The 23,424-nt window shown below is 52.9% G+C and overlaps 1 long non-coding RNA gene across 2 annotated transcripts; it reads left to right on the top strand.

The window, feature by feature from the left end:
- LOC108637521 lies at window positions 5,414-22,277 on the top strand. Of its 2 annotated transcripts, none has more exons than XR_001919130.1 (4): window positions 5,414-6,133; window positions 8,951-9,042; window positions 16,027-16,239; window positions 19,320-22,277. It is a non-coding gene; the product is annotated as an uncharacterized LOC108637521 (long non-coding RNA). The 2 variants fall into 2 exon arrangements; XR_001919129.1 differs by lacking the exon at window positions 5,414-6,133 and adding an exon at window positions 6,727-7,024.

Here is a 23,424-nt window from a genome sequence, read left to right as displayed (position 1 = left end):
ATGCGCACACACACTGAGCATGCGGCGTGTAAGAGGCTGAGGTGAATGAGGAAACACAAGCTCACAGCAGAGACTCACTCACATCCCCAAACGCTTGTGTCCAAGATTTCAGTGCAGTCTCTTCAAATTCAAAATGTTCTGGAAACTCACAAGTTTTTTTGTTTAGTTTGGTGTAAACTCATTTGGCCTCATAACCTGACAGACGTGAAGATGTTTATAGTCTTTATTTACCCTTTTTGCTGTAGGAATGTGGTGTGTTTGATTACAGGGTGTTGTTCCAGAGCCCACAGCTAGTGGTGGAGGTGGTGGGGTTACCTTATACCTACTCGGTGAAAAATCTAAATTCCAAACACATTCCTTCAGATTCTAGAAGGGGGCTGGCTAGTGGACCATTTTATCATCAATCTTTTACTACTCAGGGGAGTATACAAGAAAACGTAACCATGCTAAAAATGAAGATCCTGAAAGTGTGAAAAACATAATCTCATGTTGGTAGAAACAACAATTGTTTTTTGAGCACCCAGAACACTGCTAAACAATTTCCTAGACACTGAGGAGGGTAGTGAACAACACAACCCCTATATGTTCACAAAACTGACAAAACTGTATTTTTAAAATTCTATAAAGGATGTGCACACAGATTAGCAGATAGAAAGCTCTGAAAGGGCGGACAGTAAAATTTCAAGAGCGTTTCTTGATCCAGGCAATATGAGTAATATTTGTTTCTCCTCCACGTTTCCAAATTTTCCTCCAGTGCTCAGGACTCGTTTTTTAATTATTATTATTTTTTTAAGAGAATCAGTTCAGTTCAGTCGCTCAGTCATGTTCGACTCTTTGCAACCCCATGGACTGCAACACGCCAGGCCTCCCTGTGCATCACCAACTCCCGGAGTTTACCCAAACTCATGTCCAACGAGTCGGTGATGCCATCCAACCATCTCATCCTCTGTTGTCCCCTTCTCCTACCCTCAATCTTTCCCAGCATCAGGGTCTTTTCCAATGAGTCAGCCCTACGCATCAGGTGGCCAAAGTACTGGAGTTTCGGCTTCAACATCAGTCCTTCCAATGAATATTCAAGGCTGATTTCCTTTAGGATGGACTGGTTGGATCTCCTTGCAGTCCAAGAGTCTTCTCCAACAACACAGTTCAAAAGCATCAATTCTTCGGCGTTCAGCTTTCTTTATAGTCCATTCTCTTTAAGAGAATGGCGATCTTTAATTAACCAGCAATATCAATGAACTAGACAGATCCGTCTTCCCCCTCCGCAGTCGCCGCGGCGTAGCTGTAGATTCGGGCAGGAGGCTCGGTGCAGTTCTACAGCGCAGCAGTAGAGGGCGCCGCGCCCGCGGAGCTCCGGGCGGGGCCGCGGCCGCGCTTTCCTCCCCAGCAACACCGGCCCGCGCGCCGCTCCGGAGGCGCGGCCTCCTGGCATCCCCCGCCGGGCCTCTCCCTCGCCCCGCCTCCCGCCCCAGCCCGGCGGCGGCCTCGCCGCGGCGACCTCGCCTGCGCCTCGCCCCCAGGGCCGGGCTGGGCTCCTGGCAAGACCCGCCCGCGCCGCGCGGGAGGGCGGAGAGGGCCTCGCGCGCCCCGGCCGCCGGCCCCCCTCCGCCCCCGGCGCCGCCCTTCCCCTGCCCCCGCCCCTCCGCGGGGTCGGCCGGGCCGCCGGCTGACTCGTACTTTGGAGCCGGATGGGGAGACGTGACCGCCGAGACCAGGGCTGCGCCGGGAACAGGCGCGGGGGCGGGAGGAGGCGGCCGGGTTTCTGGGCACCTGGCGGTCGGGGCGGGGAGCGGCCAAGCCCTCCCGCGCGCGGGTTCCCAGGGGAGGGGGAAGGGACGCGCGCTCCTCCCGGCGCCCGCGGCCCCCGCCCTGCGCCCCGGCGCGTGTGTGCGTGCGCGCGCGCGCCGCCTCGGTTCCCGCGGCTCGTCTGCCCCGCCGCGCCCCGGGCCAACCCGCCGCGGGGAGTCTGGCCCGGGAGGGCGGCCGGGTCACCAGTCGGGTCCGCCGTAGGGGGAGCGGGGAAGGAATTTATGCCGTCAGAACACAGCCAGAGTCGACTCCCAACGTCGGCCCTGCTCGGTTTCCTCGTCTGTAAAATGGGAAAAGTCGATATCCACCTCCCAGTAGGCTCGCATCGAGACCAACCAACACTGGTTACCCTTCATAGTTTTCTTCTTGGTAGTGAGGATTCAAAGGGCGAAGAGTGCACCAGCATTTCAGTGACCCACCTTCTCCTTGGGTTAAATGCCTCAGCTCTAGGTTTTCAAGTGTGGCCTTTCTAGGACTCTGATTGCTAACAAGGCTTGATATGAAAAACTCAAAAAACCCAGGATCTTAGAATCAAAAGGCGGGAGGGCTAGCCCCGCTACATTTAACTGCTGGTCTTTCAGATTCCAGTCCCAGCTTTCTGCCACTTGCTGTCTGGCTGCTTCACCAAGCTGTTGAGTGTCACTCGGCCTCCGTTTTCTCAGCTGTCAAATGGGAACACTGCTTGGTGGTGACAGGGTCGGGTGCTCAGGATTAATCTCCCACTTCCACAGACTCTCATGCGTCCTTTTGGCAAAGTTGCCCTTTGTCAAGAAATTCTTTCTGGAGCTGTAGATCCTCCCCAGGCTCAAGGCTATATATCTGCACCCCCTTGTTAATCTATGTCATTTCCCTTGGAGGAGATGGGCCACTGCCAAGTTCCTCAACCTGACCTTCCTTTATCCCTGACTAGGGTTTCAGGGTCCTCCTGTGGACAGATGCTGAGAAAGCTGAGAGGCCCAGATAGGGACATTTTCCCTCAATGTATGAGTTCCTAGCAAAACAGGAAGAAAAGAATGCTTACTGAAAACTACCCCCATGCTGGGGTGATTTATCCCAAGGCTCTGAAGAACCTTGGAGGTGGGAATCATCACCTCCATTTTGCCCATAAGAAAGCAGAGGTCCTGTTGCCTGGCACTCCCAGTCTGTCCTTAGCTGGATCCTCCTCCACCTCTGAGGACCAGTGAGTGTCACAGGAGGTGGTGCACCTCCACCTAGGGCCCCTTCCAGCTGCCATGTGGCATTGTCAACGGGAAATGGCTACAGTTCCTATCATTGCCTGGTCCTCCCACTGGTGAGGTTCCCCCGTGGTTATCACTGGTTTGAAAGGCCAGTTGGCTCTTGGGAAACAAACAGAAGCCTCACCCACCCTTCCTGTTGGAAACTTTGGCCTCAGCTGCAGAGTGGATGCTTGGGAAACACATTTCAACTCCAGCCTTGGGGCGTCCAACTGCTCCTGGAGATCTTCGTCAGTGCGGCTCTCAGGCCTGGGGCCCCCTACTCTGAGTCTGGACCCTCTCGATGGTGACCATCTGCATCAGCAGCTCTCACCCCTGGCTCCCCAGTAAAAGAATGCTGATGCCTGGGACACCCCAGACCGGTGAAATCACCTGGTGGGAAGGGGGCCCATGCTTCACCATCTGTGTGTTCTAAAGCACCCCCAGGTAATTTCAGTGTGCTGTTGGGGTTGAGAAACCCTGAGGGAAATCAATACAGAGTGTGATCAAAGAACAGAATAGGAAAGTATTTGAAATCTGAACAAAGGAGGATTTGCATCAGAGACCAGCTAATAAAAGCCATCCAAGGCAGGATGGCTCCTGCAGCTGTGGCTGACAAATTCTTGGAAAGAATCCATCCGTCTGGGAACTGGCATGACTCGGTGCCCCGGGGGGCAGAGGGCGAGACCCCACAGCTCCAGGTCCCCTCTGGGCCACCGGGCCTGCTTCTCAGATCCACCTCTATGCTGCCAGGCCGGGATGCTCTGTGAGCCTCTGTTCTTCCAGTCCAACTGGATTGCTTGCTGTTCCCAGAACTCGCCCGCTGTCTCCCCCTCCAGGTTTTGGTTCCAGGCATTTGTTTCCGTCTGGAATGTCCTTTCCCCCATCTGTTCAAATCATTCCTCTTCAAGGTCCCTGCCCTCATGCCAGCTCCACCAGGAAGCCTCCTCCCGGGGGCTTCTAAGCGCCTGTCCCTCCCCCCCACCCCCCCACCTCCGCCCCACTTCCCGGTCTGTCACTGCCAGGGTGTGCCCAGGGTCGTCTCCCCAGCCAGGCTGTGGATGCAGGAAGGGACCTTCTGTGGCTTCTTCCTGCCCCGCCTGTCCCTGGAGTTGGGGGCGCCTTGCCTGGAGGGGCTGCACGCATTTCCTGTATGCGACCGAAGTTGTCCCTGTTCCCAGGCAGGGTGGACAGTCACACAGATCCACCCTCTCCGCTCAGGCCCCTTTGCTGCTAGTTCCATGGCCCGGCCGCTCTATTTTCTGAGTGCCAGGGGGGGCTTGTGGTTAGCCGGCAGCGACAGGAAACAGCCGAGGCCAGGCCTTGACCCAGCACGTGGTGTCCCCAGCACCGGAGCGGCTTCCTCGGGGGAGGGGCGGGTCGAGAGAGCGGGGCGGGAGACGAGGGCGTGGAGGCCTGCATGCTGGTGCGGTCTCTTCCCACAGACCCCCCCCCCGAAGTCTTAAAGAGGGTTGGGGGTTGGAACCCCGCCACTTCGGGGGGCAGTCGGGGGCCAGCGCTGGTGCCGCGGGACCTCCTGCTCCTGGAGCCCACCCACCCCGGGGTCCCGCGCCGCACGGCCAGATCGCGGAAGGGGAGGGGGTCCCGGAGGCGGCCCGCCCAGTGCCGGCGGTGTGGGGGCTTGTTCCTTCCTGCGGTCGCCCGCCGCCGGCCCGCGCCGCAGGTGACCCCGGCAGCTTGCCAGTGGTCCCCGCTCCCCTCGGCCGCGCCCACCCTAGCGATCCCCGCTGCCGCAGACGCCTCCTTGAGGTTTTCCGGCTCTGAGCGCCTCAGATGACCTCGCCGGCCGCCGGCCCGGGCCGCTCCCTCCTCCCGCTCCCCCCAACCCCCCCGGCTTCCCGCCTCCCGGGCCGCGCGGCAGCGCTTTCTGATGAGTCAGCGGGAGCCCGGGAGCCTCCAGCCGCGCCGGGGCATCTGCTCCGGTGACGCACCGTGACTCACGGGCGCCCGGGCAGCCGCAGTCCCCGAGCGCGCAGCACCGAGTCGGGACGCCGAGCGCAGGCCCCCCCGCCACCCCCACCGGCCCCGGGCGGACCCCGCTCCGCGCCCCGCGCGGGGCATCGGGCTCCTCCCGCCTCCAGCGCCCTCCCCACCCCACCCCCGGCTCCCGCCCGCCTGCGGCGCTCTCCTCCCCGCGCCTCTCCGCTCCTGGCCCCAGTCCAAGCTGACATCAGACGCTGGCCGCCCGGCCACCCTCTGAGTCAACAGTTTCCGATGCCGAGCCCGCTGCCAGGGGCGGGGAGAAAGCGCTGCCTCCGGGGGAGGTGGAGGGGGCGGGGCGGCTGGGTCCGGCAGCCGCGGGAGGGCGGAGGTGGGTGGGGACCAGCGAAGCTTTTTTTTACAAGAAGTCACGGGGGTGGGGGGTGCAGAGGGCGGTTAGGGGGAACCGAGAGGGTGAAAACCGCCCTGCAGAGCGGCGGGGGCGGAGAGGAAACCTGCGCCCAGAGCCACGTGCTGGAGCCGGCGCGGGGTGGGTGGCTCGCGGAGGCGTGGGGGAAGGAGAGGCCGCTGCTGGGAAAGGCCCCAGGCCACGTTTCTCGGGGAGGAGATGCGCCGAGGTGGACACGCTCGGCCCCAGGCCAGCCGGGGACCTTCGTGTCTGGAGAAGGCGGCCCAAGATCCCTCTGATGGGAGCAGCTCTGGCCGAGCCTCGGAGGGCCGGCCCTGCCTGCCCAGGGATGGCCTTGCAGAAATGCCCTGGCCTAAAGGAAACGGCAACCCACTCCAGTGTTCTTGCCTGGAGAATCCCAGGGACGGGGGAGCCTGGTGGGCTGCCGTCTCGGGGGTTGCACAGAGTCGGACACGACTGAAGCGACTTAGCAGCAGCAGCAGCAGCAACCTAGTTGCCTCCTCTAACCGCGGTGGGATGGGGTTGAGGCTGAAGGATCTTCTCTCTCACCCCGCCCCTGCCCACCACCACCTCAAAGAGGATATCTGTCCAGGGGTGGAAGAATTTGAGAGGCTGAGTAAACTGGGGGTGGGTGGCCATCCAGTGAAGGTGAGGAGAGTGGTAGAAAGGAAAAAGGAGGCACAAAAAGAAAGGAAAATCTTAAGAACCTGCCGAGGATGTAACCGCAGTCCTTGGAAAGGTGAGTTTCCTGTTACCTGAGGTACTAGGCCAAAATCCTGAGGAGAGAAAATGGATTAGCTGCAGGAAGGAAGGTGGAGTTTGGGCTTTTTTTGCTCTGGGTAAGAGGCTGGAGTCTCTGAAGACGATTATCTGCCACTGTCTGGGTTCAGCAACCACTTTGAGAGGCTGCCTCCTGTGGGTCTAGGATGTGAAAGTGAAAATCACTCAGTGTGTCCCACTCTTTGCGACCCCATGGGCTATACAGTCTGTGGAATTCTCCAGGCCAGAATACTGGAGTGGGTAGCCTTTCTCTTCTCCAGGGGATCTTCCCAACCCAGGGATTGAACCCAAGTCTCCTTCATGGTGGGTGGATTCTTTACCAGCTGAGCCACAAGGTTTCTAGGTTGCTCAAGGACAAAAGACCTTTTAAAGAGCACCCGCTTGCACCTAGAAGTTCCCTGACCCTTTGCCCTGCCCTTGTCAGACAGGAAGGAATGGAGAGGAGCCAGGAAGACAGAAAGGCCACAGACCTCCATGGGCGCCTGGGTTTCCTCCCCTCCTAGTCCATCTCATCTCACCCCACCCTATACAACTGCTGTGGGTGGGGGGCTTCCAGCTGGAATTCATTCTCAGTCTCTTTCTGGGATTTGACTTGCCCTTCTTTCCAAAGCCACGGCTCAGCAAGTGATGCCAGCCCCGGGACGGGTGTCCGGGTCTCATCTTGCAGGCAGAAGGAGCACAACAGCTGGGTGCCCAGAACCCATCCGGGTTCGTGCAGAGCTGTTTGTCAGTGCAGCCTCCCAGGACCACGTGAGCTGCCTCTCACCTTGTGTGACCCTCGTTCAGACCCAGGCAGAGCAGAGCTCCCGGCCCCCTTCCCCTCGTGCACAGCCTTCTCCCAAGTGTGCAGGTGGGTGGCTCATTCCCGTCTGGTCAAAACCACATTGAGCTGGACTCCTGGGAAGTTCTGTCCTCCAGACCTCTGTAGAAGAGGTAAAAATGACAGCTCTTGGGAAACCAAGGCGTCTCATTTGCTGAGGTGGGACAAGATGCGGAGCCCTGAGGCATCCAAGAGCGGAAGGACTGGCTGGGGATCCTCATGGGCGCTGTTAGGAGCAGAAGGTCCTGGGCCCTGGGTGGTTGCGCTTCGGGGGAAGTTGGTGGGCTGGACCAACTGGGGTTTATCCTGGGAGCTGAGGCCACGTGCAGCAGGGGCCTCTGGCCGGATACTGAAGCCACAAACACTGCAACCCCCAACTTCCACTTTTTTTTTTTCTTCATGCTGAGAATGCCCTCTGTAGGGGCTGCCTCCTCCACTGTTTCACATTCTGCTTTTGCGTGTGTGTGTGTGTGTGTCAGAGAGGCAGTTATCACGACCTCTGTCGATCTCTTTTCTCCCACTCCCTGATCTGCGTGCCTGTGGCCCTTGGCACCTGCATTGTCAGCCTTCCCACGCTCTGCTTGGCCTGAGAGAGAGAGGTTTTGCTGGCTTCAGCTTCCCTCTCTACCCAGAGGCCTGCTGAAAAGGCCCAGAGTTTCATCTTTGCAACTCCTTCCTGGTGGAACGCATGAGGAAGTGAATTAGCTGTCAGCTCCGTCCTCTTCTGCTCCATGCTCGGCCTGGCAGCCTCCTTCGTGTCTGAGGGCGCTTCCTGTTCGCTGTGTCTGCTGCCTCCATGAGAGCCTCATCCTGAGTTTTGACCCACCCTGCCCTTTGCCTCACGATTCAGCTCAGCCTTTGTGACCCTGGCTTGTTCACCTGATGGACCCCTGCAAGCTGCTTAGCAGGAAGAGCCTGTGTGCCTCCCCTTAGAACCTTCCCTATGGGCTTCTCTGGTGGTTCAGGCGGTAAGGAGAGTGCCTGCAATGCAGGAGACCCGGGTTCGATCCCTGGGCCGGGAAGATCCCCTGCAGGAGGAAATGGCAACCCACTCCGGTACTCTTGCCTGGAGAATCCCAGGGACAGAGGAGCCTGGCGGGCTGCAGTCCATGGGGTCACAAAGAGTCGGACACGACTGCGTCACTAGGCAGAGGATCAATGGGACCTAAGTGTACCTCACTAAAGCCAACCCGCCCATTGACCATACATGCGCACCCAGAAATGTGGGTGGCCCTAACTGAAGCTGACATGTCATGTGTAAATTCCGCAATGCTATAACAGATAAAGTAGGGGCTACCTTCCTTTACAAAACAGTTTCCAAGCGTGTTGTTGAATATGAGGTTCCTCATATGCATTTGGAGGACTCGTTTTCCTCGCAACTTTTGGGGAATGGATATATTGAAAGTGAGATACGAATTTAGGAGACGAATTGGCAGAGATCGGTCTGTTTCCAGGGAGTCATGTAACCAAGTTCTGTATCACTGCACATGCCAGAAAAGTTGGAGAGGAAACCGAGCCAAACTAGGAACGCCCTCAAAGGACTTGGCGTTACTCCTCAAAACATCTGGCACTGCATGGTAGCATTTGTCACGCCACTGAAAAGCTAACCTTCTCCAGTTGTCCTTGACCAGTGGAGCAGAGGGCCAGGGACCCTCTGTGTGAGAAAAATGTGGTTCCAGCTGTGGTTTTTCTGTGTCTGAGCTCTACTACCTTGGGCCACCTGCTGATCTGTCTGTTCCTAGGTTTCTTCTGTAAAATAGAGATCCTTATACCTACTTCTTGGGGCTCTTTGGAGGACCAGAGGAAGTGATTGATGGCCAAGAGGGTGCCCAGTGTACACCTGAAACTATCACAATGTTGTAAACCAACTATACTCCAATAAAAATTAAATGGTTTAGCTGTTGGGGGTAACAACTTCCTTAAGTGTATAATCTTCTCCATTGGGGTTCTGTCTAGGTTCTGTCCAGGGTCAAGAACGTCAAATTGAGAGAATGTTGAGCTATTTTTCAGAAGCCACTGGAGCAAAAGGACCAACATCTCTAGGAGAGGTAAGGAATTTAAGAGCAGCACAATCTGCCAGCCAGCGGTGGATTTCAGGCCTGAGAGAAACTTGATAATGAATCATTCTGAGGCCTAATCAGTGGCAAAGAGGACCTTTGTCCAGACATGGGCATGTTTGAGCCTTTAATGCAGGAGGTGTTGAAAGAACCTAATAAATGCTTATTCATTGAGTCAAATCCAAGAGTTTGAAGGAAAAGTGAAAATTTTATATTCTGGGTACCCCTGTGCCAGGTGAGATGTGACCCTGAGGGAAAACACTAAATCAGACCCTGCTCCGGTGGATGATGGGTCCCAGAGCCTCGCACCGGGCCCTGGACTCTTGCTTCTGTGAATGAGAGTGGATCACATTCCCAGGAAGGACAGATTGACGGGCTGCATTGGGCACCATTGGGAGAGGGAGTAAGAACTGTTCCTTGCACCTCACCTCAGCTCTTTCTGGGCTTCCCTGGTGGCTCAGACAGTAAAGAATCTGCCTGCAATGCAGATAGACCCAGTTTCAATCCCTGGGTCAGAAAGATCCCCCGGAGGAGGACATGGCAACCCACTCCAGTATTCTTGACTGAACAATCCCAAGGACAGAGGAGCCTGGCCGGCTACAGTCCATGGGGTGCCAAAGAGTCAGACATGACTGAGTGACTAACACTTTAAGTTTCAGCTCTTTCTGGCCCATCTGACACCAGTCCAGAGAATGTATAGTATATTCTCCTAGGACTCCATAACCAAGGAACCACAAACTGGCTGTCTTAAAACAACAGAAATGTATTTGCTCAGAATTCTAGAGGCTGGAGTTATCAGCAGGGCCCTGGTCCCTCTGAGACTCTGGGTAGAATCCTTCCTTGTCTTTTCCAAGGAAGGGCCCTCATGTGAGTCCAGGGCCCAGCATGAGGCTCTGGGACCCATCACCCACTGGAGCAGGGTCTGATTTAGTGTTTTCCCTCAGGGTCACATCTCACCTGGCACAGGGGTACCCAGAATATAAACTCTGCACTTTTTCTTCAAACTCTTGGATTTGACTCAGTGAATAAGCATTTATTAGGCTCTTTCAACACCTCCTGCAATCCTTGGCATTCCTTGGCCTGCAGCTATTTCACCCCCATCTCTGCCTCTGTTAGCACATGGCGTTCTGTGTGTGTCTTCACATGGCAGTCTCTTTATTAGAACCCCGGTCACATTGAATAAGGGCCCACCCTAATAGCCTCTTCTTTGTTTGTTTTTTAAAAATATTTATTTGTTTATTTGTGCATGCTAAGTCGCTTCAGTTGTGTCCAACTCTGTGCGACCCTATGGACTGCAGCCCACCAGGCTCCTCTGTCCATGGGATGCTTCAAGCAAGAATACTGGAGTGAGTTGCCATGTCCTCCTCCAGGGGATCTTCCTGATCCAGGGATCGAACCCACGTCTCTTATGTCTCCTGCACTGCCAGGCGGGTTCTTTATCTCTAGTGCCACCCTATTTGGCTCCACCGGGTCTTAGTTGTGGCACACAGGGTCTTTAGTTGCAGCATGTGGGATCTAGTTCCCTGACCAGAGAGCAAACCAGGCCCCCTGCATTGGCATCACGGAGTCTCAGCCACTGGACCATCAGAGGAGTCCTCTAATCGCCTCTTCTTAATTTAATTACACCAGCAAAGACTCTGTTTCCAAATAAGGTCACATCCGCAGGTACTGGCCGGGGGGTGGGGAGGGGGTTTAGGATTTCACAGTATCTTCTAAGGAAAAACAGTTCAGCCTGTAACATGTGGTAAGAGTGATGCCTTTGATAAATGGGCTGCTGCACAGGCCAAGAGGGTAGTCAACATGGGTGTCTTGCCCTGTGCCAGCAAGGGGGCAGATAGAAACAGCAAGTTAGCATCCACCTGTCAGGAGTCTCAGGAACACTCATATCCTTTAATTCAGCGACGCACCACTAGGAATCCAGCTGGAGAAAAGCAATAAAAATGTTGTAAAACTTAATGCACAGAGGTCTTCTCAGTGTTGTTTATTAGAAACAACTTCAACATCCAACAGTTAAGGATGGTTATTAAAATAAGCCACATCCCACATGAGGGGGTGCTAATAGATTTTAGAAATGATATCTCCAGGAAAAAAAATTTGAAGCATGGATAAAGTGAAATGATATATTCCGTATGTTGTCAACTTTATTTTAAAAATGAACACGGAAGAAAACAATCAATATAATGTTAACAGTCTCCCCCCTTCTTAGGAGAGATTATGAGTGATTTTTTAAAAAAATTATTATTATGGAGCTATATATGTTCTCTGCATTAGCTTGATAACCAAGGAGGAAAAAGCCCTAATGTTATTTTACAAATAGATATATAAATAGTTTCCTGGAATATACATTCCAGGAAAGTTCTAGCTGGGAGGAGAGTAGCAGCTGCTGGGTGTCCAGCTGATTTCTGTGTTTATAAGCCACAGCCGTAACCTCTCTAGAATTTCTCAACATGTAGCTGGATGGCTCCTTGCCTCAGAATTACCCATGATGCTTATTTTAAAATGCAGAATTCTAGGCTCCACCCCAGGCCTACTAAACTGGGCCCAGGAATTTGCATTCTTACAGGCTCTGCACACTTGAGTTTGAATTCCCCTTATCTTAGAGGCTAGGGATACCCACTCATCAGTAATCCAGCATGGATCCAGCATGGTTTCTCACATCAGTTGTTTTGAGGAATAAAACCAAATAAACAGAGAAGTTATTGTTTTTCTAAAGTTTACTCTTGGTTGTCCCTAGGACAGGAAGCTGCAAACCAAATATTCAAAATAATAGAAAATTCATAATTATATTTTATTTTGGAATTAAGCAACAGCAGGTGGTGTGTCTTAATTTATGTTAGGCTAATAATGAAAACGAGTTAACATTCCAGACTCTAGCCTGATAAGTGATAAAGTGTTAGTCCCTCACTCGTGTCCGACTCTCTGCAGCCCTGTGGATTGTAGTCTGCCAGGCTCCTCTGTCCATGGGATTTCCCAGGCAAGAATACTGGAGTGGGTTGCCATTCACTTCTTCAGGGGATCTTCCTGACCCAGAGATTGAACCCAGGTCTAACCTGCATTGCAGGCAGATTCTTTACTGTCTGAGCCACCAGGGAAGCCCTAACCTAGGTTGGAATTAAGAAAAGCAGTTGCAGGAGAATGTCAGCCCACAGGAAAAGCTTTGCCCTATTACCAAGCATGTATTCCACATGCCGTTAGTTCAGCATCGTAATTATAGATGTGATCACTTTTAACTCACAACCTGAAGCTCTAATACTTTGGCCACCTGACGGGAAGAACTGACTCATTGGAAAAGACCCTGATGCTGGGGAAGATTGAAGGCAGGAGGAGAAGGGGACGACAGAGGATGAGATGGTTAGATGGCATCACCGACTCGATTGACATGAGTTTGAGTAAGCTCTGGGAGTTGGTGATGGACAGAGAAGCCTGGTGCACTGCAGTCCATGAGGTCACAAAGAGTCGGACGCGACTGAGCGACTGAACTGAACTGAGATGCCCTTAATGAATGGTTTAGGGGAACGATGTTAGAAGACGGAAGGTTCTCTACTTTGAGGTGTGTGCCGGCTTAGGGCAGGGGCTGGCTGAGAATGCCCTCTGGGTCCTGTGGGCTGTGACTTGTCCAGACCCAGAGGAGCTGTAGCTTCAGGTCGGGGGAGAGAAGGGAGGCAGCTGTGCGATTAGCCATCTCGTCAGTAGGTGAAACTCAACACCACAAGGAGGCCAGCATTCAGGGTATTAGTCCACACTTGTTGCTTCAGGGAGAAAAGATGAGCCATTGGGAGAACGAAATATCCCGAGAATGAAGACAGCCACGTGTGGGAGTCATGATTAAAAAAAAGAAGAACTGAGAGCTCCAGCAGCTGTGGAACTCTGTCTCAGCCTGGAAAGGGCACATCCCCTCCCAGGGCCCTCTCTAGAGTGATGGCTTCAGGCTTCAGGAAGCAGGTCGCCCTGTGCCTGACCCAACCTGTTTGGGTGGGAGGAGGGCGGGCTGGAGGGGGGGCAAAAAAAAGGTGGGCAAAGCACGTGGCCACCTTTCAATAACACCTTCCGATTGTGCTGTGTTGCAATCCCCAGCGCTCTGGCCTGAGTGGATGGGAAATGAGAGCTGGGTGGGTGGATCCTCATCCACTCCCCAGCTCGGGGAGGCCCCCAGCCTTCAGGCTGAGTAGGGAGCTGGGGAGGCCAGGCCAGACAGGCCTTCTTCCCTGCGGCACTGGGAGGGAGCGCGGGAAGGCCTCTGAAAGGGTTAGGGCCCATCGAGGGAAAGAAATGTCAAAGGAAGCCCTGTATCTTTCATACAACGTGTAATTAACTCTCAACAGAAAGTGCCACAAATTCATAATGGGAGCTGACAGCGAAGGAGGAAGACTCCGACAAGCATGAGATTTGTCGTGGGTTTTTTTTTTTTTTTTTTTTTTAATTTTTAAAGGAACACGAACGGTTGCAGCTATAATCGTGGACCTCCTCCGGTGATAGTATCTCCCCAGCAACGAGCCAGATGGTGCTGTCTCCTGCCTGACCCAGGGCTGGTGAGCAGGAAGCACCGGTACTCAGGTGATGGGGGCCGTCTGCAGCCACCACGCTCTCCTGGGGAGCCAGCCCCAGAGCCCTTTCCTGGCCAGGGGCCGTCCTCAGAGTCATCCCGGGTCTCCAGCCAGCAGCTCCCGAGGTTGCCCTTCTGGTGGAGCCCAGGCCTCCTCCCTAGAGCCCTGCCCTCCGCTGGGCGGCTGCCAGCTGTGAGGAAGGGTGGGGTGGCTGGAGAAGAAAGGCAGGGAGCCCCTGGGTGGGGTGGCTGCAGGTGGGCAGGGCCTGGGCAATCGCCAGAACAAACCAGGGCCAGCGTTCTCCCCACTGGGCACAAAGAGCTCCAAGTGAGGGACACGCCCACCCCATGTGCAAGCGGGAGGCTCACGTTTCCTGACAGAGGAGGAGGCCTGTTCCCAGACGGTCCTGGGTGTGGCCTGGAGGCTGAAGCCTGCTGGGCAGGCGTCACCCCACAACCACCACCCCACTGTGGACTCCTGGTGACCCGTCTGGGTGGCTTCAGCCCTCCTTATCCTCTGGTCTGCACATGAGGATGGAGAAAGGCCTGGACAGGCTGCTTAACTCCACAGGACATGGGCATCTGCCTTTTCTTCCTCTGAGAAAGAGCCTTCTTAGGTTCCTTCCCCTCCCCCACCACAGACACACTAATGTGTGCACTCACACACACACACACACACACACACACACACACACACACACATTCATTAGCTCCCAGTTTAAATGAGAGAACGTCCCGCCCAACTATACCCAGACTGGTCAACTCTATTGTGCAGACCTTTCCACTTTCCCCAGGCCGTTGCCTCAAAGAAGTTAAGACTAGGCCCCAAAGAAGTCAGGCCTAGCAACGTGTAACAAGAACCATTGTACTGACCAGAGTATATCTTTGCCGATGCTCACAGATCCCCTGGGGCAGCTATGCCTTGCCAGGGAAAAGGATGGGTCAGGAAGTTACTGAAACCTTCCCTGGGCCTGGTGGGCTTTGGGTTTTACAATGAGAGAGTTGGTAAATCAACTTTACTCCAATAAAAAAGGTAAAAATCAAATGAAAAAAGTTAAGAGAATACTTTTTCTATGCTCTCTTCATCAGTCAGTCAGGCCGAGAGCCACAGGGTCACAGGGCGGTCCACACAGCCCCTGCAACCCTACTGCATCAGGTGGGCCCTGCGGCCTCTGCAAGCAGGAGGGGCAGGCATGGTCCTCTGACCACCGCTGAAGCCAGTGGTAGTGGATGAGAAGTGGGCAGTCTTTGAACGTAGGGCTTTTCTCTGTCCTGTGTTGTGAACTATGAAGAGGACATTCATGTATTGAACATATATTTATTAGGCACCCATCTAGGTGCCAGAAAAGAAACAATATTTCCTGCTCTCAGGAGCTTACATTTGGCACAAAAGCCTGGGAGCTTCTCTGCACTCATTTCCTATAGCTGCTCTAACAAAGCACCACAGATTGGGTGGCTTAAGCAACAGAAATGTTATTTTCTCACAGTTCTAGACGTTAGCAATCCGAGATCAAGGTCTTGGCAGGGTTGGTTCCCTCTGAGTCACCCCGATTTCTTTCTGCGTCTTCACAGGGTGTTCTCCCTGTGTGTCTGTGTGTCCAAATTTCCCCTTTTTATAAAGACACCACTCATATAAAATTAGGGCCCACCCTAATGGCCTTCGGAGAAGGCGATGGCACCCCACTCCAGTACTCTTGCCTGGGAAATCCCATGGACGGAGGAGCCTGCTAGGCTGCAGCCCATGGGGTCACGAAGAATCAGACATGACTGAGCGACTTCCCTTTCACTTTTCACTCTCATGCATTGGAGAAGGAAATGGCAACCCACTCCAGTGTTCTTGCCTGGAGAACCCCAGGGACGGGGGAGCCTGGTGGGCTGCCGTCTATGGGGTCGCACAGAGTCAGACACAACTGAAGCGACTTAGCAGCAGCAGCAGCAGCAGCTAATGGCCTTATTAACTTGATTATCTCTGGAAAGACTTTATCCTCAACAAAGGTCACGTTCTGAAGTACAAAGGGTTAGGACTCCAGTGTGCTTTCTTCTCTGGGAGGTGGACACAATTCAAGTCATAACAACCTTTACAGAGACGTATAGGAAAGTATGAAGGCGAGTCAGTTGCCTTTGAGGTGCCTGCAGTCTCCTGCTTCTTCCAGGTCTCTGGTGAATGTATCTTATTGGTGGAACCTGGTCATGAACCTGTGCCCCGCTGCAGGGCAGGCTGGGAAATTCAGTTTCTGGCTTCTCACCTTGGGAAGGATGGGCGTCTAATGTCGGATTTTACCCAAACACAGGAAGAGCATTCAAAGGATTCATGGGAAAGTGGCCACAAAGCACAAGAGGAATCTGCTATGTAGGTGCTTTCAGATTTTCTCCAAGGGGACCCACAAGCAGAGGATGAGAACAACCATGTTGCTGTTTTGTCTCCCCTTTAGTGCCTGGTGGTGTGTGCTGCCCGCTGCAGAGACCAAACGTTGGTGACCACAAAAGAATCTGGCAAGTCTAGAAAATGGTGAACAGCTAAGGTTTAATAAGCATTTACTATGTGCCAGGAATTTTTCTGAACTCCTTACATGCTGCTTACTTGCTTCATTTCATCCTCGAAGCAGCCTTAGGAAACAGAGCTGATGATGACCTCCCTTTCACAGGTAAGAAAACGGAGATACTGAGAGGTCAAGCAACCACTTAGTGGGTTAGAGAGCCAGGATTAGAACCCAGCTATTTCAATCTGAGACTGGGAGCTTACCCACTTTGCTCCCTAAGAGACGGAAGAAGATGATGTAAAATGGGGGGAGAATCTCTTGGCAAGACTGTGGGGCAAGTGGGTGAGTGCTATTACGTCATTTGCCCAGGTGGCAACCTGGGAGCTCACCAGAGCCACCCCTGGGTGGCAGATACATTCTCTGTGAGCCAAGGTGGGTGTGATGTCGGTGTGAGGCACTCCTGACAAAGTCCTCGGGAATCCTGGGAGGGAGGCGTGGGAGGAGGCAGGGGGGAGGAGGGAGGGAGTGGTGCAGGCTGGCCCAGGAGGCCCTGCCTGGCATGGCTGAGGACAGCTTGCGTCAGAGGATGCTGGGCAGGGCGGGCACTGGCTCCCCTGTGAGGCAAGGAGGCCCCAGGCTGGGCCCTTGCCAGGGTGCTGCCTGGAGAGGGCTGGATGTTCCCAAAGGTTCTTCCCCCAGGGACCCAGAGGAACAGCTGGGTCTTGGAGGTGCCGGGGGGCTGCCAGGGCAGACCCTCAGTGTTAAGAGCGTCTGTGTTGCATTAGGGCCTTCCCTGGTGGCTCAGACAGTAAAAAATCTGCCTGCAGTGCAGGAGACCTGGGTTAGAAAGAGCCCCTGGAGAAGGGAATGGCAACCCACTCCAGTATTCCTGCTTGGAGGATCCCAGGGACGGAGGAGCCTGGTAGGATACAGTCCGTGGAGTCGCAAAGAGTCGGACATGACTGAGCGACTGAGACGCACTCAGGTCCCTGCCCTGACGCCCAGAGGCAGAGCCCTGGAACCCCTGTGCCTGTGTCTACCCCTGTGCCGCGGGATGTTGCAGTGCTGCTACTTGAAATACTTTGGGTGGGGGCGGGGCGGTGGGGTTGTGGGAAAAGGAACAGGAGACAAAAGTGGATGAGACACATTTCCAAAGCCCCAAGCATGCCTCACTGGAGATCTTCTCTGGCCCTGGCCCTTAGGACATCCCAAGTCCAGAGAGTAATTTTAACAGTGTCCACACACGCGGGGTGTCTGTCGTTCACCTCTGAGCTCCCCTTTTGAGAGAGATGGGACCAACCTAGCAGCCTCCCTTTTCAAAGGGAAACAGGGTACATGGTGGAAGGTGGACTTTTCTTAAAAGCCACAGAAGAGAAAGGGAAAGAGTATTTTCCTTTAGCACCAATAATAAGGTAAGAATAGGATGCTTTCCTATATACAAGCAGGGCATTTCCAAAACATACAAGAGTAACAAAAGTAAGAAAGAAATGTGAAGGAAAAGAAATTATCCATTGGAAGTTTTTGATTTTTAAAAATTTTCGGAGGTTTTTATTACAGTAAGTGACTGTGAAATGAAAAATGAAAGTGTGAGTCACTTAGTCATGTCCACCTCTTTGTAACCCCCTGGACTGTACCTCTATTCATGGAATTCTCCAGGCAAGAATACTGGGGTGGGTTGCCATTCCCTTCTCCCAGGGATTTGGGTCTCCTGCATTGCAGGCAGACTCTTTACTGTCTGAACCAGTTAATAAAATAGGTCAGCTTCAAAAATGTTTACAAACGTCAGTGATATTCCAGAGTTTTAAAACCAAGTTAAATCCACAATAACATGAAAAATAACCAGGGTGCCCTAAGGTTCAAATATCTCCTTCCAGATAAGAAGCAGAGAGGGGGATATTCTTAGAATTTAAAGAATGAGGTGGGGCTGGGTTGCCAGATAAAATACAACGTGGCCTGTTGCATGTAAATTCTAGATAATACAACGAGCATTTTGTTAGTATAAAAGCATGGTCCAAATATTGCATGGGACATACCTATATGAAAAAAAAATTATTCATTGTTGAACTGAGATTTAAATTGAGCTGGCCATCATGTATTTTCATTTGCTCAATCTGGCCACCTTGGATGGACATCCCATCCACTCCAGTAGGGGAAGGGAGAGAAGTGACTTCTGGAAAAGGGTCCGGCCTGTTTGCCTGGTGCCTTGTGTCAGGGACTCCAGGGAGACCAGGCTTCTGGCTCCAGGCCTGCCTCCCAGGGCCCTGGGAAAAGGCCCTGGGCCTCTTCTCGGAGCTCTGGCTCCCTGGAGGGAACAGGCAGGGCCCAGCAGCTGCAGAAGGAAGCCTGGAAAACAACCTGGAAACAGTTCAGGCTTCTCCGGGCAGCTGCCAACACATCTACAAGTGCGCCAGGGCCCCCGACCACACCACAGGCCACCTCCTGTGGGCCTGAGAGGTCACCCTGACCTCCTAGCCACACCTCAGCTGACGCTGTAGATGGGCCAGCCTGCACTGACCTCTCCTTCAGGCCCGACGCTGAATTGCCCCACATTCTCTGGGGCTGAGGTCATTGAATGCCCGTGGGCCTTTCCTGCAAGGCTGCGGTGCCAATCCATGGGCATTCACTGGGCGACTAGTTGTGTGTGCTGCCCACAGGTACCCTGGGGAGGGGTCTGCTCCCCAGGATTCTGGGGAAACCCCTGAGTGAGGGTCCTGCGATCTCTCCCCTGAAGGTAGGTGGAGCCTGCCTCCCTGAGGCCTCTGGGCCAGCCAAAGACCCTCCAGCCCCTCAGGCCCTCTGCTCTGCTAGCCCTGCTCAGGGGCCTTCCTCCCAGAGCTGTGTGGGAGCCGTTCTTGTGTCCTTTCCCAGCAAACAAGGAGGGGAGAGGGCGGGAGGAAGCAGGGCAGGCCTGCCCTGGGAAGTTTCAGCTTGAAATGTTAGATGGGAGCACTCCCTGGGGTGCTGAGAAAGGAAGGGATGAAGGACAGCTTGTGAGAGAGCCTGGCTTTGATAAGTATCTCCTGTGACGTGCTCTTAGTCCCGTTTTTACAGAAGATGAAGCTGAGGTCCAGAGAGGTCATGGAATCTCTCTCAGGTCACACAGAAATGCTAGCCTCAGGATTCCCAGCCAGACCTCTCTGAGTGTTAAACCTGGGTCCATTCTGTGCCTCTTTGCGGCCCAGGAGAGTTCTGATCTAGTTCAGGAGGAAATATCTACTGTCAACTCTGTTTTTCTACTGTGTTAGGTTCCTGCCTCCTCTGCTACCCCTAAGACTTGGCTCATGACTGAAGTTTCGACTAGAAAATCATGCTGAAAGGAAACGGCTGTACTTCTCTGTGTCCACACCGGGAACCCCATCTCCTGGGCTCTCAACCCTCCTCTCACAGAGCCGAGTGAGCTCTTGGGCAAGACTGCGGTGGTCTCGGCAGTACGTTGGGGATTGTCCCTGGTCCCTGGTCTCGGACGGCTCGCTCAGTAATCCCTGCCAGACTGCACACCAGCCTCTCAAACAGCCTGTGTGGTTGGCTGAGTTTGGTTAAACTGGAGGATATAGGCCGCCGTGGTGCCCTGCACTCTGACTTGTCCCTGCCCCTTAGCCCTTCTTAGAGGTCTCCCACAGAGGGCTCAAGCCTTCCTTATCTTGGGCATTTCTCAGTGTCTCTGGCACTCCAGCCCCCTTGGGTCACCATCCCACCCCCTCAGCACCTCACAGCAGTAGGGTGACAAGAAACGTCTGAGCACGGTGGGGAGAGCGTGGGGGCTGGGAGGTGAGAGGGAAGGCTCTGCTTCTTCCAGTCATGAGCTTCCTTTATTGACTCATGCATGTGTGTTGGCTGGATGGGGAAACATGGGAGGAGATGGAGGCTGGACATGGTAATACCAGCCCAGTGGCTCTTGGCTCCAAGTCTGTTCACAGATGTTTGTTAACCAGACGTCGTTAGAAAGGACTTCCAAGCTCTGCTTGCATCTCCTCTGCTGAGAGTTGACTCAGTAGCATTTCTCAGAAGCCCCTTTCTTCTGTCACAGCTTGCAACTCCTCTGAGACTCCAGAAACATCCAGCCTACGCAACGTCTTTTCTTGACTGAAGTGTGGCCGTTGGAACCATACTGCCTAGGTTCCCATCCTGCCTTTGAACCTCTCAGACTTGGGGGTGATCCTTAATCCCTCTCTGCTTCTGATCCCTCGCCTCTGATGTGGGGATGAGAGCATCTATAGCCCAGAGTTGTTGAGATTGCAATGTTGTCAGCTGTAAAAGACTTAAAATAGTACCTGGTACATGGTAGGTGCTATGGAAGTGTTAGCAGCTGTCTTATTATTACTATTAGGATTATTTTCTGTCTCCTCTTTCCTTTTCTTCCACATCTTTAGTCTAGACTTTATCGATGCACTGTCCTCCAGAGCCTCGGCAGGCTGGCTGGGCAAAGCTGTCCTTACAGGCTGGTGTAGGGGCCTTGGAAGGCTGGAGACTCTCCCGTGGAGATGAACATGCTCCTCTGGGAAGGTGTGGGGACCCCTGCAGATGGTTCTGAGGTGGGAAGGAGCAAGTCACTCTCTGCTGTACTGAAAGCAGTACAGCTGCCTAGAGCAAGGGGTGTGTCTCCTGGTGATGAGGGAACTTTGGTTTGGGTCCAAATAGTTCAGAGAAAAACGCATCAGTCAGAGGACTTCTGAGTGTATCCAGATGGAGGTGAAGCCGCATACCTGGTCTCACGTGGGATGAAACTGTGCAACTCCTGTGGAATTCAAACCCAGCCCAAACTCTGATTGAGGTTTGAACCCATGAGCTGGGACTTGAACCCACTGTCTTTTCATTGAAATCACACACCTGGTCTCAGGACTTAATGAAGATCAGGTTCTTAAGTCGAGGTGCAGAAAGAATTCATTGAGAGGCAAAGTGATAGGTAGGAAGTGTCAATAGATTTATTGAGACAGAGTATAGGCCATCTCAGGTGGCAAGAGGCCCCAGAATAAGTGGTTAGTTTTCTTGGGCCGGGTAAATTCTTAGGCTAATGAGTGAGAGGATTATCCAGCCATTTTGGAGAAGGGGTGGGGATTTCTAGGAACTGGGCCACTGCCCCCTTTTTGGCCTTCTGTGGTTGGTCTAACTGTCACAGCTCCAGAGGGGGTGTTGTTCAGTATATGGATATGTTACAGTGAGAGTATAATGAGGCTCAAGGTCTACTGGAAGTCAAACCTTCCACCATTTTGGGTCTAGTAGATTCTAATCAGTTTATGTTGTATCCACAATGACTATGTCATTCTCTTAAAGGTTATATCCTGCCCCCTTCCCTCCTGTTTCAGAGGTTACAATTAAGACACTCATACAATAGGACTCTAGTGGGTTGATGGGTGGCTCCCCAAGAAATATGTCCATGTTCTAGCCCCCAAAACCTGTGAATGTGACCTTGTTTTTAAAGAGTCTTTGCAGATATCATGAAGAATCCTGAGATGAGGTCATCCTGGATTATTTGTCTGTGTCCTAAATCCAATGACAAGTGTCCTCGTAAAAAGTAGAAGAGGAGGATTTGCAAACCCAGAGGGGAAGGCCAAGTGAAGACAGAGGCAGAGTCTGAAGTTATGCAGCTGAAACAAGCTTGGAGCCACCAGAAGCTGGAAGGGAAACTTTGGAGAGAATGCAGTCCTGAGGACAACTTGTCTTTGGATTTTTTTGCTCAGAACTGTGAGAAAATTCATTTCTGTTGTTTTAAGCCACCCAGTTTGTGGTAATTTGTCTCAACAGTTACAGGAAATTAATAACAAGGACCAAATGCAAACCACAGCCTATCTGTACCCCAAAAGGAAAAGGAAAAGATAAGGGGCCATGGTTTGAAGTGGTGAAGGCAGAGAGAAATGAAACTCAAAGGATCGATGAAGGACTTTCATTGATTGCTGCATGTGATGAAGCGGGCTGTGTACCGCACAACAGTGGATGGCACATACCGTATGGTTGTAGATCTGAGTATTTATTGCTTGGTTTTTCCCTGCAGGGGTCAGTAAGGTGTCTTAAGGAAGGGGTGCCTCTTACTAAAACATACACAATTACCCTATGGCCTTGCTAGTGTTAGTGAGAAACATCCAGATAGCCCTGTCCAGTGGAACTTTCTGCAAAGATGGAAATGTTATGTTGTAATTATTGTTGTTTAGTCACTTGGTCATGTCCAACTCTCTGCAACCTCATGGACTGTAGTACACCAGGCTCCTCTGTCCTCCACTGTCTCCCAGGGTTTGCTCAAATTCGTGTCCACTGAGTCGGTGATGCTATCTAACCATCTCATCCTCTGCTTCCTCCTTCTCCTTTTGCTTTTGATCTTTCCCAGCATCAGGGTCTTTTCCAGTGAGTCAGCTCTTCGCCGCAGGTGGTCAAAGTATTGGTGCTTCTGCTTCAGCAAAAGTCCTTCCAGTGAGTATTTAGGGTTGACTTCCTTTAAGATGGACTCGTTTGATCTCCTTTCAGAGCAAGGGACTCTCAAGAGTCTTCTCCAGCACCACAGTTCAAAAGCATTAATTCTTTGGCACTTATGGGACCGTCCAATAGCATAGCCATGAGTCACATGTGACCCTTGAGTACTTTGAATGTGGCTTGTGCAGCTGAGGAGCTGAATTTTATTTTAGTTAATGTGAACCGTAAATGCCGCACGTGGCTGGGGGCCACCATATTGGACACGCAGCTCCAGGCCAAGAAAATGGAAGCTCCCTACTGCTCGGTGCAGAATTTGATCACCAGAAGCCTGGCCACTGTTCACTTGATACTGTCCATGGGCCCCTCTGCAACTTAGTCCCTGCTGAGTGGAGGCAAGGGAGTCAGCCAGGGACCAAGGTGGTGGGAGAGGTGGTGACAGGCAGTGAGGAGTGCGTGGGAGTATGAGAAATACCTAACCAGACTGAAGCAAGGGTCCAAAAGCAGAAGGGGGTCTAGAGAAACGCTTGCCCCGAGGAGGTTAAGAGATTTCTCTCTAAATTGCTGTCTTTCCCTACCCTTAGTCACCCTTCATGAACTTGTCAGTCCTGAAGTTAGCAGAACTCTTTAGAACCTTTTTTTTTTTTTTTGGTTGCACCAGACAACTTGGGAACTCCCTGTAGCTCAGATGATAAAGAATCTGCCTGCAATGCAGGAGACCTGGGTTCAATCCCTGGGTTCAATCCCCGGGTCAGGAAGATCCCCTGGAGAAGGGAATGGCAACCCACTCCAGTATTCTTGCCTGGAAAATTCCATGGACAGATGAGCCTGGCGGGCTACAGTCCATGGGGTCACAAAGAATCGGACGTGACTGAGAATGTACAAACACACACTGCAAAGGAAGAAAACAAATCTCAAATTCCGTTTTTCAAGTAAATGTGATACAAATCG

Source organism: Capra hircus, chromosome 14 (genome assembly GCF_001704415.2).
Source record: "Capra hircus breed San Clemente chromosome 14, ASM170441v1, whole genome shotgun sequence".
NCBI lineage: Eukaryota > Metazoa > Chordata > Mammalia > Artiodactyla > Bovidae > Capra > Capra hircus.
The sequence above is the reverse complement of the archived record's forward strand: the minus strand, read 5'-3'. Positions and strand labels throughout refer to the sequence as shown.